This window comes from Puma concolor, chromosome B4 (assembly GCF_028749965.1).
Source record: "Puma concolor isolate L17-30 chromosome B4, mPumCon1.1.hap2, whole genome shotgun sequence".
In the NCBI taxonomy this organism is placed as follows: Eukaryota; Metazoa; Chordata; class Mammalia; order Carnivora; family Felidae; genus Puma; species Puma concolor.
Window position 1 is genome coordinate 142,855,463 of NC_141673.1, and position 15,671 is coordinate 142,871,133.

The 15,671-nt window shown below is 51.4% G+C and overlaps 1 protein-coding gene and 1 long non-coding RNA gene across 8 annotated transcripts in view; one reads left to right on the forward strand and one right to left on the reverse strand.

Moving 5' to 3' along the window:
* DIP2C (DIP2 acetate--CoA ligase C (putative)) overlaps nucleotides 1–15,671 on the forward strand; it is a 415,544-nt gene that overhangs the window by 177,124 nt on the left and 222,749 nt on the right. The window lies entirely within an intron of this gene.
* LOC147579576 (uncharacterized) lies at nucleotides 2,093–7,126 on the reverse strand. Its single transcript, XR_015254091.1, has 2 exons — nucleotides 4,558–7,126; nucleotides 2,093–2,995 (listed from the first exon to the last, which is right to left on the reverse strand). It is a non-coding gene; the product is annotated as an uncharacterized LOC147579576 (long non-coding RNA).

The following is a 15,671-nucleotide window of genomic DNA, read 5'->3' on the forward strand; positions in this document are numbered from 1 at the left end:
GTTAATCTGAAGTCTGAATTTGCTTCCTGTTTTTTAGGGTAAGTCCATTGATATAAACACGTGTTGCCGATGAAGCAGAAAGCAGGGAGTTTGCTGATGGATGTATTGGAAAATAACACCCTGGGCAGGGTGGTGGGACCAACACCCAGTTCTCGGTGGGGAATGCTTGGCCCCTCTCCCATGTCTGCGTGCCTGGCCACAGATGTGGGTGAGGCTGGCAGCGTCCTGCCACCGGATGCTGTCTCTTCGAGGGTGATACACGTGACGCCTGAGCCAGGAGGGCTAGTTCGCTTGAGGGGGTGAACAGCCGATTTCAAGTAAGGACAAGGGACAGCTACAGGGTGACTTCTGCTGGCACTTCCACACAGTCTGATGTTTAAAATTCACCTATGTGCTGGGTTGTTGCTAAAACAGAATAAATCGCGTGTTCTCACTGATTTCCAACGCAAGTGGGTCTCTAGGTGCATTACTGGACCTGGAAGACTTTGGCCCCGTTGCGCTAGTGGACAAGTCCTGGCCTGCTGGGGAAGACAGGGAAAGCCACCCCACCTCCCCCTGCTCCACCATCTGCTGACCTGTGACAGGCAGGCCCCAGACAGCAGTGTCCAGTTCACCTTAGAAACAGAAGCTTTTCCACCCAGAGGATTCTCCCCTGCCCCCAAATCAAAGGAATCTAGTTTTGAGCATAAACATGGTCTTAAAGTCACAGCTCGTATAGCTGAATGCTACCTATGAGCCCGATAGTTTTCTTTTAGTCCAGTGTTAGCGCTGATGTATTCTCGTGCTGCTGCGGAGCGTTGACTATCGTGTGTGCAGAGCGGGGCGAACCTTTATCTGTGGTGCTGACATCAGATGTGAAGCTGGCCTTGCGACCCCTGGGAGAGTGCTTACCGCTTATTTTTAGATGTCCCAACCTCTTTTAAAACTGCCTTTACTTACTAAAAATCAGCCTCCCTATGAAAATCAGTCTTGGGGTGGAGAGGCTTATACTTTAGCTGAGTAAATAATAACCGCGTATGTTAAAAATAACAGCCCAGAATTACCCTGGTGCCAGCTTGCTGGCTTGCATTTTATGTCCATTTATGGTTATTCTTCGAGTATCAACATTTTGAAAGATTTTTGTGATACTTTTAATTACAGACAAATTACTATTGAAATTCACCTGCATTTACAACATTTTAAAGAACTAATTGGGTTATGTTATTTCTTAACTTTTCTTGAGGTATTTTGCATAGTTTTACATATTTATCTCTTTGCCAGCAATCCATTTTTTTTTTTCCTGATCAGAAACCTGACAGGAAACATTCCTGTGTGACTATCAGTTGGTGAATGCGAGAATGAGATTATTATGCATTTTTAAGGATAATTCTTGCTTCATAGTGAAAATAACGGTAAATGTTAAAATTCCTGAACAGCTTGTTTCTCTGGGAATTAGCACTTGTGTGCCCACCAGGTGGGAAGTCTTAAACACGTGGATGTGAAAAAATTAAATTGTATTCAGTTTGTGTAGAAAGACATTAAAACCCTGTGCTTTGTGTCACCACTGTGGTTGCTTAGCTACAGACATGGGGTCATCACATGCTATTGGAACTTGATTGGTCCATTCTTGGAGGAAATACTCCCAAGTAAGCACAAGCATCCAAAATTCCGACTGTCAGGTCTGGAGGGACAGGTGGTAAATAGGACGGGCATGTGCGTTGGCATTGGCTGTGTGGAGTGACCTTGTTGCCTGACCAGGTCAACCTCCGGGAGAGGTCTGATGCGTCATGGAAGAGAACTTCCCTGCTGGAGGCTGGGCAGGCATCGGAATCCATCCTTCACACTTCCGTAAAGATTACACAGTTCTCAGTCTTTAGGAAATGGGGAAAATTAGAGGGGTTTGGTTTCGTTTCTTCAAAGTAAATGCCATGCTTTGCCTGTTTTAACTTATCTGAATAGGATCCTGAATAGGATCAGTAAGTAGTACATTGGCTTGAAAACAAAATTGTTGTTTATTTTACGTTGAATTCTAAGATTAAGGTTGTTTGGTAACATTTTTTCCTAAAAAAAAAAAAAAACAAAAAACGGTGGGCACAATTTTTCTCATGTGTAACTCTGATCAATCTGCCAGCCCCTCATTTTAGCTAAGCCACTGAAAGCACTTCTTCAGCAGAAGAGTTGGTGACTAAGAAGTTTGCACAGGGCACACTCTTGTGTGCACATAAAAGCGCTTTATAGGCAACACTGCACCCTGTGCTCCGGGCACTCCTGACCATTCCTTCTTGATTAGACTGCTGTCACTCTTCGCTGCCCCCTGATGGCAGGTTGGGTGACAGCCCCCCCTAAAGGGCTGTGCACTGGAGACTGTAGGGACACTCGGAGCAGGATGCCCTTGGTCATGAGGTGCTGCATTCCAGAAGCGGCTGTGCACGAACGTTTGTGTTGAGAGCAGCAAAAAGATATCAATGCACATTAGATTGCTAGCCCAGAGCACGTTGATGTTGAGAATGTCTACAGGATCACAATGAATTTGGCTGTGTTATGCCTCTTGTCTAGGAGGAAACACTGGGTTTTGAGGAAGGAGGTGTAAAGAACACAGGAATGGAAAGAGGGTGTGTTTTGTGCCCCAGTGTGACTAATCCTGGTCATTCTGTGCCGCCATATTAGAATGATCAGAATGTCCACATTGGGTTGATTGAGTTACCAATGATCTATGCCACAGGTTTGATCAGCAGCCCCAGAGCAGACAGGTAATAATGCTGCCTTCAAACCTGCTGGCTTGTGGGGCATCTGAAACTGTCCACTGTCATTTGTACTCTTGCTCTTTCACTGGGGTTTTCTCCTTGTCCTTCTGGACTTCAGTCTGTGTTTCAATGAAAGAGTTTTTGTCCAATTTATCTGTACTGTTGAACTGGCAGTCCTGTTTAAAATACCAGCCACTGCTTGTTTGTGCTGGTTTCACTGCTGCTGTGTCTCGAAGCCTGGCAGGCAGGATCAGAGAGCAGACCAGGAACATCTGGAAGGGGGAAAGGTCATGGTTAACTGGCATGTGTTAGTGCACCTGTATTAGCGAGTATGCGTATATTCAGGGTAAATAGGAAGTTCATGAAAAAAAAGTTGGAGCACAATAATGATTTTTAAAAGCAAAACAAAAAAGGTGGGAGCAAGGGTCTGAGAGGTGACAGATGTGGTATACAGTCTGTTTTTCTCACTTAGCCCTTCAAACCCCACTTTGCTGGTCTCCAAATTAGGGATGATCACATGTAACTTCCTTCACAGATTTGCTGTGACTGGTTGAGGTCATGCACAAAGTCCTGGTGTAGTGCTTGGAAGCTAGGTAAGAATTCAGTAAATATTAGTCATCCTTAACGTTCTAAAGATAATAATTGGTACAGATAAATATACATAGTAGATAGCTCTGCTGCTGAGCGCTAAAATGGTAACCTGGCTTTTCATTTGTCTGATACATAGCAAACTTGTGCTCAGTCCCCTGTTCCTTACCGCTGGGCTAAGACATGTCACACTGGCGATCACCTTCTCATCTTGTTGCTATGAAAGCAAGAACCTGGGAAGCATCCAGACACCCAGCGGAGGATGATGAAATGCCACGGAGGACCTGTCCCAGGCACGGGGTGGAGCGTCTCTGTTTCTGAGCTGATCGTTAAGTGTGGACTACAGGTGTGGGGTTTGCTGGAGTCCAGGTTCACATCTGCCCACCACTGTCCAGATGCTCCTATGTAAGGAACGCTCCTGCCCCTGATCTTTGTGGTACACCCCAGCTTCCTCCTCCTATGCCTGGCCTCAGAGCCCCTGATCTCCAATTACTGCTTGTTCGTTAAACTGGTGATCTGTTATGCGTGCTGATGGCCACTAAGGGGCCAGTCTGACTCCTTAGCAGTGAACTGTCCCAGTCTTACTGTTTCTGGGAACCATGTCCACTGTGAAGGAGATCTGCAGGGAAGCCTGGATTCCTGTTCTGTCACCTCAGGACTGGTAGCTCTTAACACAGTGATGGCATCCAGTTGGTACATAATAAATGGCACTTGAACTGACTAGCTGTCCATCTCGTGAGGCTCTGTCTTGTCTGGTTGTGTGAGCCCCAGGGGACAGCCTACATCTGTGACTTTGCAGATGAGTGTGTGAACAGTGTTCTGTCCCCAGCAGTGGAGTGTGGTGTGGGGCAGGTGGTGGGAAGGGCAGGCTGGGGGAACATACCACTTCCCTGGAGCACCTGCTTCTGGAGAGCCAGCTGGAGAGGAGGGTCTGGGACCCCAACCCCTGCAGGCCCCAGCAGGAAATCCAGGGAGGTATGAGTGGGGCACCGGCCAGGCGGGGGGTCTCCACTCGAATGAGGGTGTGCAGCAGTGTGTGCCTGTCGCCCAGATTTCTGAGCACAAGGGAGATCCTCTCGGAGCTGATTGCATGTGGTCCCCCGAGTTCAAGTCTGGCTGAGTTTCTACCATTAGGAGCTGAGTTGTGCGTTGTTACGTGTTGGTGGGTGGTGGGCACCATCCTGCACTCCATGTCAGGAGCCATCGTGGCATGGGCAGGCCGTGTGACGGGAGTGTGGACTTTTACCTGTTGACCTTGGAGCAGTGCCTTAGTGTCTGTGAACATAGGTTTTCTTGTTTGTAGGACAAGGTTGTCCACAGCTGAGTCTGAGATGTTAGCGTGTGTGAAGGTGATGCTAGGTGCTTGAGAGGGCAGTCCTGAGTCTTCCCTCTCTTCCTCTTGGTTAGTCAGTGTCTGTGGGACGGTCGACAGGAAGCCAGGGGAGAAGAGATCACTGAAGCAGGTGGGGCAGGGGCAGGTCATGGAGCCCTGTGTGGCGGTCTGGGGGCTGGCCAGCTGGGCCCACACCAGAGGTCATTTGCCCTCTTTGGAAATGACTCCTACTTTTTTGGTCACGCCTCATTGACATCCTTGCCAAGAAATCCCCTAAGCTGCCTTTCCCCTGTTCATCAGATGTGGATTTTCACAGGGATCCCTTGCACGAGCTGGTTCAGGGTGTGGGGGGCAGGTTGTCGGACTTCCAGCTGGGCGAGACTGCAGTGAGGGGAGCGCAGAAGGGGCACCCAGGCCAGCAGGGATGAGACGTGGTGGGGATCTCCTCCTCTGCCCACCTGTGTGACGGTGGCTCTGAGTGTCTCTGTGCGTGCTGTGGGGGCTTGGAGTCCACTGTTCTGGGCCCACCTCCTGGTTGCTCTGCTCTTCCTGGCGGTATGTGCTGTGGAAACTGTGGTCCTGGAGGGAGCACTGCAGAATCAGGCATCTGAAATCCGAGGCCCTGCGGGCGTTGGAGGCCAAGTGATGTAAGTTGGGTGGGGGTACGTGCATCTCTTCCTGGACGCGTTAGAAATCAGATAGCAACAAAACGCCTGCAGCGTTTTCTCATCCTATTGGCCAGAACAAATGCTATTTTAAGATTAATCTCACGATGGAGCAGCATGTCACCATCTACCATTCATTTGCCAGAGGTCTTGCCCCCTGAGGACAGAAGGACAATGGTCTGGCCCTCTGCCGGGCCCTGTCCCCACAGGGACTTTCTGTGATGGGCTGCGAGGCGCTGGGGGAGCTGGAGACACGGGCCCTGACAGCAGCCCCACGTAAGAGCTGTCACGAGAGCAGCACATGCTCTGAGCAGTGATGTGTGTGGTGCCCCTTCAATCCTACAGCACCCTGGGCTCCTCCTCCTTTATTCATTAGGGGATCGATGCCCAGGAAGGCAGCGGCAGGGAGCTGGGGACACGGGTGCAGGGCTGGGACCCTGATGCCTGGCCAGCCCACCATGTGCAAGGGACGGTGTAGTTGGCAGGCGCCGAGGGGTTTGGGAGGAAGGTGGAACCCCTTCAGATATTCCCAGAAACAGAAAAAGAGTGCTTTCCGTTTTAGAAAGACAGCGTGTATGGCCGGGTCAGGGCAGTGAGCCAGCCAGGAGAGTCTCAAAGGAGGAACGGGAGGACAGCAAGATGTGGCGGATGGCGGCGTGACAGGCAGAGGCATGTGGCAGCCCTTGTGGGCTTGGGAAGGGGAGGCGAAAGGAATGTAGTTGGCAGAAAAATTTGCTTTCAGTTCCTTTTCACTGTTTCTTTAAAATGTAGCCCATTTATACTTGGGAGCCTCAGCTGGCACCGAATGGACAGCTTGCCCATGGGGAAACTGAGGCTGGAGGTCACGAAGGCTTCCCTGAGCTGCATGCCCAAGTACGTGGGGCCGGTTCTGTGGTCGAGTCCTGGGAGTGTGGGTAGCGAACATGAAATGCTGCCCACAGCAGTCCAGGCAGCCTGTGACCCTGTGGGTAGAGCTGGTGACTTCAGGTTGGCACCACCTTCCCGTGAGGCTGGAGTCTGAGGGGCCAGTCTCGTGGTCTCTGCTGTGACAGTTTGGGGCCAAGATGAGGCCGTCTCCGATTTCTTTGCTAAAACCCCAGGCACAAACTGTTGCACAGACTGTTGGTCGGACAGATGACCTTGAGTTGCAGACGTCGTGGATGGAGATTTGGGATCTGGGGCGCAGGACTGCAGGGACCCCACCGTGGCCCCCAACGCCTGGACACACTGACTCCGTTTCTGGATCAGACAGGAGGGGCTGGGTGTGCCGGCTCTGATCTTGGACGCTCTGTGGAGGAACAGGTGGCACTTTGAAGGGGGTGAGCTTCCACAAAACCCCTGAAGACGTGAGGTTCTGAAGGAGGCCGAGGTAACACTGAGAGTGATGGCTACGGCCACACAGTCGCATTCATGTGCCATCGTGGGCAGCCAGGCAGTCTGGAGATCTGAAGTGAGAACTTGTAGCAGCTCGTGCACTAAGCTGGAGCCTGCAGGCGCGGCCGGCGGTGATGTGCCGCTTGGAGGCTCCGCGCCTGGCAGCCGACTTGCTCGCTGGGGGTACCCGCGGGGCGGCCCTTCCCCAGAAGAGCAGAGAACCGGTCCCTGCGGACAAGAATGCGGCCGCCTGGACAGGGGCCGGGCCTGCGAGCCCGTCGGGGGAGCTCCCTACCGTCTCGCAGAGGTCCGCTCCAGGCGGTTCCAGGCCGCGGGATCTCCTGCGTCGTCGTCTGCGCGTCACTCGGTAGCCTCCATGGGGACTGCGTGAGCATGTTCGCCTTGAGCTGGGCTGTCGGGGAGCCAGCACGCCCGGCGTGGGCCACGGCCAGCCCTCCTGTGGCTGCGGGAGCCGCACGCACGGCGGTGGGGTCCGGGGGTGTGAGCCTGAGCCCCAGACACAAGGGAGGGAGCATCTGCGGGCCCGCGGTGCTGCTCAGGAAGAGGACGCGGGAGCCCCAGACCCAGCGAGCTAATGGGGCTGCTCCAGTGTCCCCACGGGGGGGCGTCCGTGCTGGTGGCGACCGCAGGCCCAGGTGCCCCCGGCGGACGGTTTCTGTCAGTCCGTGGGGCTTGTGATTTGGGGCAGGCGGACGGGCTGTGCGTGTCCCGGGCGGGGCAGCAGGAGGCCGGAACCGTCGCCCTGACGTCGTCTGTGCTGCCCGCGCGGCCCCGCATTTCCCGACCTGCCTGCGGTGTGGACGGCGGCCCAGGCCCGGGGTGGGGGTGGGGGGTGCTTTCCCAGCGGTTCCGGGGCCTCGAGCAGCAGACGCTGCTGCATCGTCCATTTCCTGCTGTGTTACCTTTCTGGAGAAAGTGAAGTCCTTTATGCTTCCGAGACAAAGATTTCATGGGAATGGCTTCGTTTTCCAACGAAGGGAATCTCCATACTAAACTGTAGAACAGTTCCTTGTGATTACGCTACCGGCTTCCCGCGGACCCCACACTTCCTGCCCCTGGCGGACGCCCGACGCGAGCCGGGCGCGTAGTCAGTCTCTGGGCGCGTCCGTCACGCGAGCGGGGCGCCGCCCTCACTCTCCGAGCACCTCCGTCCGTCCTGCGGGCAGGACGCGTCCACCACTCCCCGGGGCAGGTCTGTTACGCGAGCAGGGAGGTGTATCCATGACGCGAGGGGCTGGTCCGTCCGTCACAGCCAGCAGACGAACACTTTGTCGGTAAAGTCGGCACTGTCGGTGATTTTCTCGTTGTTCCCGGGGACGGGTTTCCCGCCCCCGAAGCTTGTCCGGGACAGCACGTGACGTGCCGGTTGCCACCGCGTGTCTTCCTCGTGGCGCCTTCGGCAGCTCTGAGGAGAACGGGTCAGGGGCTGGGGTCCCTGTGACGCGCGCTCACGCCCGCCCCGGCGCGGTGGGTGTGGGGAGGTAGACCTGGGGCCGGCGCCCTCCTGGGGACATCCCGTCGGGCCTGGGCTGCCTCGGTCCCCGCGGGGTTGGGGCCGCCCGCCTTTTACCGCGGGTTTGCAGCCCAAACCCGCTCTTGAGCGCCCGCCGCCCGGGGTCTCCGCGGGGGATGGGGTGGGGTGAGCCGCCTGCGTCTCCTCGGTCGTGTGGCGTTGTTGGGGGGGGGTGCCTTTGCAGAGCCCCCTCTCTGCAGAGGGGCTGTGGCGCGGGTGGGCGCGCGGAGGGCCCTGGGCACAGATGGCCGCGCTCACTGGCTCTCACGCGGTACCTGCGCAGCCGGCCGACAGGGGGCGTCGCCCCGCGCCCGCAGCAGCCCTGAGCTCGAGGTGTCCCGGACCGACGAGGGACGGCGTGGGCGCCCCCCCCCCCCCCCCGCAGGGTGTCTGTGCCCCCGGGGTCCATGCAGCCCCGCGGCGACAGCTCCTCGAAAGGAGGGCGGTGCTCGGCCGGCAGTGCGGTTCCAGGGCCGGCGCCGAAGAGAACTCGGGAACATCGTCTTCCCGGTGAGCGCTCCCGGCCACTGAGCGCTGGGGGCGGGCCGGGGCGGTACTGGAGGCGCGGACACCTCCGTTGTCACTGCTGAGGACGTGGGTATGCCCTTGGGGAGCCCCGGCGGTGAGTTTGCGGGGAGGGTAGGGCGCAGGGAGCGGCCGGAGCGTGGCGTGGTCCCCGCCCCGTCGACAAGAGGGCTCCGGGTGTGCGTCTCGAGCCGTCGACCCCGGGGGCTCCTCTGGGCGTTGCCAGGGCACCTTCTGAGAGGCCGAGTTTGCGCAGTAGAGGTGGGGCTGGGTGTACGCCAGCAGGAGAGTTCGCGGGACCTCTGAGCCGGACGCTGGCCCACGTGAGGGCTCGCCCGGGTCGGGGACGGCGTGGGGCGGGACGCGGTGCGTACTGGGCTTTGCACCCACGCTTGAGCGCGGCTTCCTCCCGGGGGTGGACGGAGGCTTTCTAGCAGCGACTGTGAATTTCAGACCGTTGCGCTTGCTCTTTTACGGACCGTGTCTTGTGGGTGCAGCTCAGACGCCAAGTGGGCGTCCCCTCTGCGCCTGCACGGAGCCGAGAGCTCTGGGCAGGCAGAGCCTCACGCTGAACTCCACGCTGTCGTGTGGTTACGGGCAGGTCCGTGTTGTGGGCCTCCGTCCCCCTGACCGGCGGGAGCCCTGTTGGGTTCGTCATCGGTGAGCTCGGCGGGGGTTTCCGTTAATCATTAGCAACATCCGCGTTGTGTTCATTTGTCCCGCACGTGTTGAGGGTTTACTCTGCGGAAACGCTGGCGAATGAGATTCCACTCCTAACCTTTCTGGGCTTTAGTCCTCTCGTCTGTGCAGCAGGGCTGTTAGCACTGCCTTCTGCACAGTGTGGCTGGGGAGACAAAGTAACGCACTTAAAATGCTGTTGAAAGCTTTGGTAGCGCGTATGTGGTGGTGACTTTCTCACTATCATAGCCTTTAGTGCATTAAAATTTGGTAACACCCCGTTTTCCCCCCAGTTTATGTATTTCCTTGGTTTGGTGTTCCTTTCCTTTGCAAATGACTGAAACACAGAAGATTTCGGGGGTGATCAGGCACTTCAGGGGAAAGCTTAACGTCACAGGCTGAGAGCATGGCGTTTGCTATCAGACCGGCTGGATTCGAACCCTGTGGCCCCCACCGAGCAGTTAATGTAATTTTCCTACTTGAGCCCCAGATCTCTCCCGTACTGAGCCCCGACAGGTACCAGTGGGATTGTTATAAGGATCAAAGAAAACAGCATACAGCAAGTGTTCACAAGCTGCAGTGCGTATTGTGTGTACAGGATCCATTAGGGAGGGAAGGCAGTGGCGTCCGGGGCCCCAGCTTGTTGGCTGTAAGGTGCTCATGCTTAGGTGTGTTTGGATCTCAAGTCCACGGGTGTCTAAAGCAATCTCACATAATTAGGGTCTAGTTAAAAAAGATAATTGGTTTTTGGATTAATCTTCATAATTCTAGCTGTTACAACAAGTCCCAAGGTTTTAATGGCCTAACTCGAACTCATGTGGAGTTCTTGGCCAGCAGGTGGCCTTAGGCATGCCTTTGGGACAGGTGCTGGCGGCCGTGGGTGCACCCGCCACCTTCCTGGCAGTCTCTACGTTCAGGCATTGTGGGGAGGGACAGGATGGGCCGGTGCGTCAGCTGTCATGGCGTCACCACCTGTCTGATGTAGCGGACTGGTCTCAGCCACAGCTGGCATGCCTTTGACACTCCTGACACCTTTGACCCCGGAAGAAGCTGGGACCAAAGTCCAGCTGCGCAGTAAGAAGAGCGAGCGGGTTTGGGTCTGGTCCATCTCAAGTAGAGGGACGATTGAAGGCTCTGTGGATGGTTCCATTAAACTGAAGACCACGAAGGCACTGCGTGGTTCTCTGCTGCCTTAACTGTGGCAGTCCTAGGGTTGGGTGAGGAGACAAGGTTTGCTTCTGCTCGGAGGAGTCCATGTTTGTGTGTTTTCTGTTTCTGCTGTGGCAGCTTCGTGGACCTCCTGTTGAGTCTTCGCCAGGAGAAGAACCCAGAGCTCAGAGATGAGGTTTCCTGAACTGAGTAGGAAGTAGAACCATGATTTTTCTCAGTTCCCTTTCCTGGTCCACAATAGCTTTTCCTTGTCTGTATCTCTCTGGTCTCTCTTCTGTTTTCTTGTCTTGGCTTATCTCATTTTGTGGGCATTTTAAATATTTTTATATTTAGTTCCTGTTGGCGCATCTTCCTTTTCTCCACTTGTGTTCTTTTCCTGGTCTCACCACTTATCACTTTGTAATGACCAATGTGTGTGTCACTTTCCCCCTTGAAGACACAAGTTGTCACAACTGGAATTTGACACAGAGATCAGAAAAGTCCTCGTATTGAGAAGTGTGGACTCTGGTGGACCTGTCACAACTGGTTGTCCAGAATTTACTGTGACCGTGTTTAAATTGACTCTGTCACGTAATGCCTTCAGAAGTGTGTTTTTAAATAGTGTGTGTGTTTAAACGTGTTTGTTGTTCTGCCCAGGGCTCGGTGAACTGAGCCTGTTGCGGCCGAGTTGTTGCTCCCCCATCCTGCCTCGGGGCGAGTGCATGTGGGGAGTGTGTGGAACAGCAGTTGGGAGTCAAGATGCTTCTCTCCTCATGCCCCAACACACCATGCACCCCAGTGCTGTATGCTTTACACAGTAACTGTTACAGGGCTGGGTTAATGAGATATTCCAAAGTGTAAATTAAAATCTTCAGTTTTCTCTTCTTTCCTTATGGAGTTACTAGCTCCTGCTGCAGCCAAAGTGTCAGCCAGCCTGGTTTTTCCATGACACTGAGTTAGTAATTTGTTTCATTAGAGGATTTTAAAAATGGTTGCTATACTTTATTAGCTGTCTGTGCCTACAAAATGCCAAGACGTTGGTAAATACACATGATCCAGAGAGAATCGCTTTTTCTGAACACTTCAATTTAAATGTACACAGGCATGCACACACACATGCATACACAGACACATGCACACACAGGCAGGCACAGACGTGTATACACATGCATACACATACATATGTGCACATAGAGACATGAACACATGCACATACATGCATGGACACATGTTCACAGACATGCACACACGGACATGCACAGGCACACAGACATTTGCAGATACACACAAGCACATAATGCACACATGGATGCACACACACGCGGATGCACACGCAGGTAGGCACATGTGTATGCAGACACACGCAGATACACATATATACAGACACAAACACATACAGAATTGCATCCATACACACCTTTTTTTTTTCTCCCAGGATTTTGAACTTTTTAAATTTTAGTACCGAACTTTATAAGACTCTCTGTGCCCAAAGATGGGAGCAGGAAAATAGTTCTGCTGTGGTTTCTTTGAGTCTCAGTGAACCTGCGCGCTTTTTGTAAATCTTACACACTTTGAGTTGTGTTGGCTTAAGGCTAAGATCCTGCATTCACGGGATACAGGGGTTAGAATACTGGCTTGTGTTCATCCGTGGTCATGCTCCAGTGAGTCATGAATTTATCTGGATGTGTCTCCCAAAGGTATTGTGTGTGGAAAGTGCATTGGAACGTGGACAATGGTAGCTCTGTTAAGAGTGGTCGTCGTCCAGCTACACCCACCACGCGTGACCAAGTTTAACTGCCATACCTCCCCCCTAATCTCCTTGTGCCAACAAACTGCTGTAGACGCCCCATGGTGTCTCAGCACTCTCCCTTTTCTTTGAAAAAGAGAATTGCTCACCAATACTCGTGACTCTTTAGAGTGATATTTTTGTTGAGGCGTAATTGCCATTGGATATTCTATTAGCTTTGGGTGTATTTGATGTTTTTACACATCATGAGCTGACCCCCATGTTTTAAGTGTAGTCACCATCGAAAGTTATCACATTATTAACGACTATTCCCTATGCTGTACATGACATCCCCACAATTATTTATTATTTTATAACTGGACGTCTCTACCTCTTAATCCTCTTCACCTATTTCTCCTGCCCCCAACCTCTGCCCATCCTGCTACATTTGTTCTCTGTACTTGTGAGTCTCTTTCTAATTTGCTTTAAATTCCCCACAGAAGTGAAATCATATGGACTTGTCTCTGACTTCTTTCATTCAGAATTATATTCTCTAGATCCATCCATGTTTCAGAAGTGGCTGAGATTTCATTCCTTTTTTATGGCTGAGTAACATTCCTGTATGTGTGTATGTGTGTAAATGCCCCACATCTTCCATTTATCTGTCTGGACACTTGGGCTGCTTCCCTATCTTGGCTGTTGTAAATAACGCAGTGAACGTGGGGTGCAGATACCTCTTCAGATTGGTGTTTTTGATCTTCACGTAAATACCCAGAAGTAGGAATTTCTTACCATAGTTCAATTTTTAGCTTTTTGAGGAACCTCCACACTGTGGTCCGCAGTGGCTGCACCAGTTTGCATTCCCACCAGCGGTGCCTCACTGTTGCAGCACTGTCAGCGCTCGTTTGTTGTCTTTTTGATACGAGCCGTCCCACAGGCGTGTGGTGATACCTGATTTTGATTTGTATTCCTCTGATGATGAGTGAGTTGAGCAACTGTATGCCTTTGGAAAAATGTTTACTAAAGCCCATTTCCCATTTTTAAAGTTGGGCTATTAATTTTTTTTGATACCGTGTAAGTTCTTTATATATCTCGGATATTACCCCTTACTGGATATGACTTACAAATATCTTTTCCCATTTATTAGATTGCCCTTTCATTTTGTTTCCTTCACTGTGCAGAAGTGTTTCAGTTTGATGTGAGGCCATGTATTTATTTTTGCCTTTTGTTGCCCTTGCCTGAAGAACACAGGTGCAAAAAATATTGCTAAGACCAATGTCAGAGAGTTTGCTGTTTGTGTTTTCTTCTGGAAATTTTATCATTTTAGATCTTCCATTTAAGTCCTTAATCCATTGTAAATTTATTTTTGTGTGTGGTGTAAGCAAGTGGTCCAGTTTCATTCTTTTGCATGTGGGTGCCCAGTTTTCCAGCACCATTGGTTGAAGAGACTGTTTTTTCTCCATTTTGTATTCTTACCTCCTTTGTCATGGATTAATCGAGCACGTTAGCCTGGGTTTATTTCCAGGGTGTTTCTCCTGGTCTGTTGATCTGTGTGTCTGTTTTCGTGCCAGTTATCATGCGGTTTTTATTACTGCAGCTTTAGTAAGATAGTCTGACACCAGGAAGCATGATGCCTCCAGATTTGTTGTTCTTCCTCCAGATTACTGTGGCTATTTAGTGTCTTAGGAGGTTCCATATATTTTTAGGATTTTTTTTATGTTACTTCTGTAAAAATACCCTGGTATTTTTGATGGGTATTGCATTGAATCTGTAGATTGCTCTGGATAGGCATGGACATTTCAACTCTAGTCATTCTTCTGATCTGTGAGCAAGGGGTATTTGTGTCATCTTCAGTTTTTTTCATCTGTGTTTCAGAATACAGGTCTTTCACCTCTGTGGTTAAATTTACTCCTGAGTATTTTATTCTTTTTGATGTAATTGTAAATGGGGCTGTTCAAAATTTCTCCTTCTGATAGCTTCCTATTAGTATAGAAATATAACTGATTTTGTATGTTTTGTATTGTACACCTTTATGGAATTCATTTATTTTAATAGTTTTGTGGTGGAGTCTTTAGTGTATTCTACATACAGTGTTGTGTCATCTGCAAATAGTGATTGGTTTACTTCTTCCTTTCTGATAGGGTTGCCTTTAAAGTGATTTCCACAGCTGGATGGTGGGGCAGATGGAGGTGAGACCAGGTCTGTGTTCTCAGGGTGGGTCCAGTGTCATTTGAGAAAATATATTCAGTATGGTTACTGTTGTCATAATACACAGCAAGAAACGGAAGCTTGACACATTTTTTTTTTTTTTAACCGGGGATGTGCTACAGAGAAATGAGATTCATAGATTGAGGGGTTAATAGATTAAGAAGCTTGGGGTGGCTCAGTCGGTTGAGCATCTGATTCTTGATTTTGGCTCAGGTCATGACCCCAGGGCCATTGGTCTCTGTGCTGAACATGGAACCTGCTTCAGATTCTCTCTCTGTCCCTTCTTTCTCTCTCTCTCTCTCTCTCTCTCTCTCTGTCTCTCTCTGTCTCTTCTTCCCCTTCCTCCCCCCACCTCCTCTGGTCTCACTCTATCTGTCAAAAAAAAAAAAAAAAAAAAACAGCTTGAGAAGCTGACAGGCCGTGCCCCGATTGTCACGGGCACACGTACTGTAGCCGTGGACGGTAGAGGCAGCCCTGTCTGCAGCGCGGCTTAGACTCCCCGGACGGCTCATGTTTTTGTGGCTATATAATCTTTGAAAGGGATTGAAGGAATTGATGGAGTGTTACTAATCCCTTCTTTACGTATTGGTTGTTTCCTTTAAATGTTTGGAGTTGTAATGGCTCCTCAAAGCACTTGGGAGCCACAACTGCTCTGTGGGGCAGGACATTTTCTCCCTCCAGGGCGAGCCCAGGTCCAGTGAGGCCGCCAGAATGCTGCAGAGGCAAGGATGCAAGTCCCACGAGAGCCTGGTCTCCTGGGGCGGGAGCAGGCCCTATTCATCCATGGAATCTCCTAAGTCACGCCTGTAAGATGTTTGCATGACTGAAGGTATTAAACCCACTACCCACCATTCGCAGGAGCTCACAAAGGAATACGTGAGAGGAGCTGTGTCAGGAAACAGATGTAAACGAGCTTAGCTGTTCTCTTTCCCACCTTTACCTGGAGTAGGTTCTGTTTGGTGAAAGTGACGGTTTGCCCTGCAAGAAAGGGGACCATGCAAATATAAGGTGTGGTACCTTTGTAATTTTGGTTTGTTTCCTCTCTTTGACACGAAGCTGGAAAGAAGCAGGTTAGCTGGCACATCTTGTTAGTCGTTATGCTTTTTTTTAAAAAAAGGAAGATATACAGAATTATTTAGTTGCCGAGTAAGGTAACACAAAATACCAG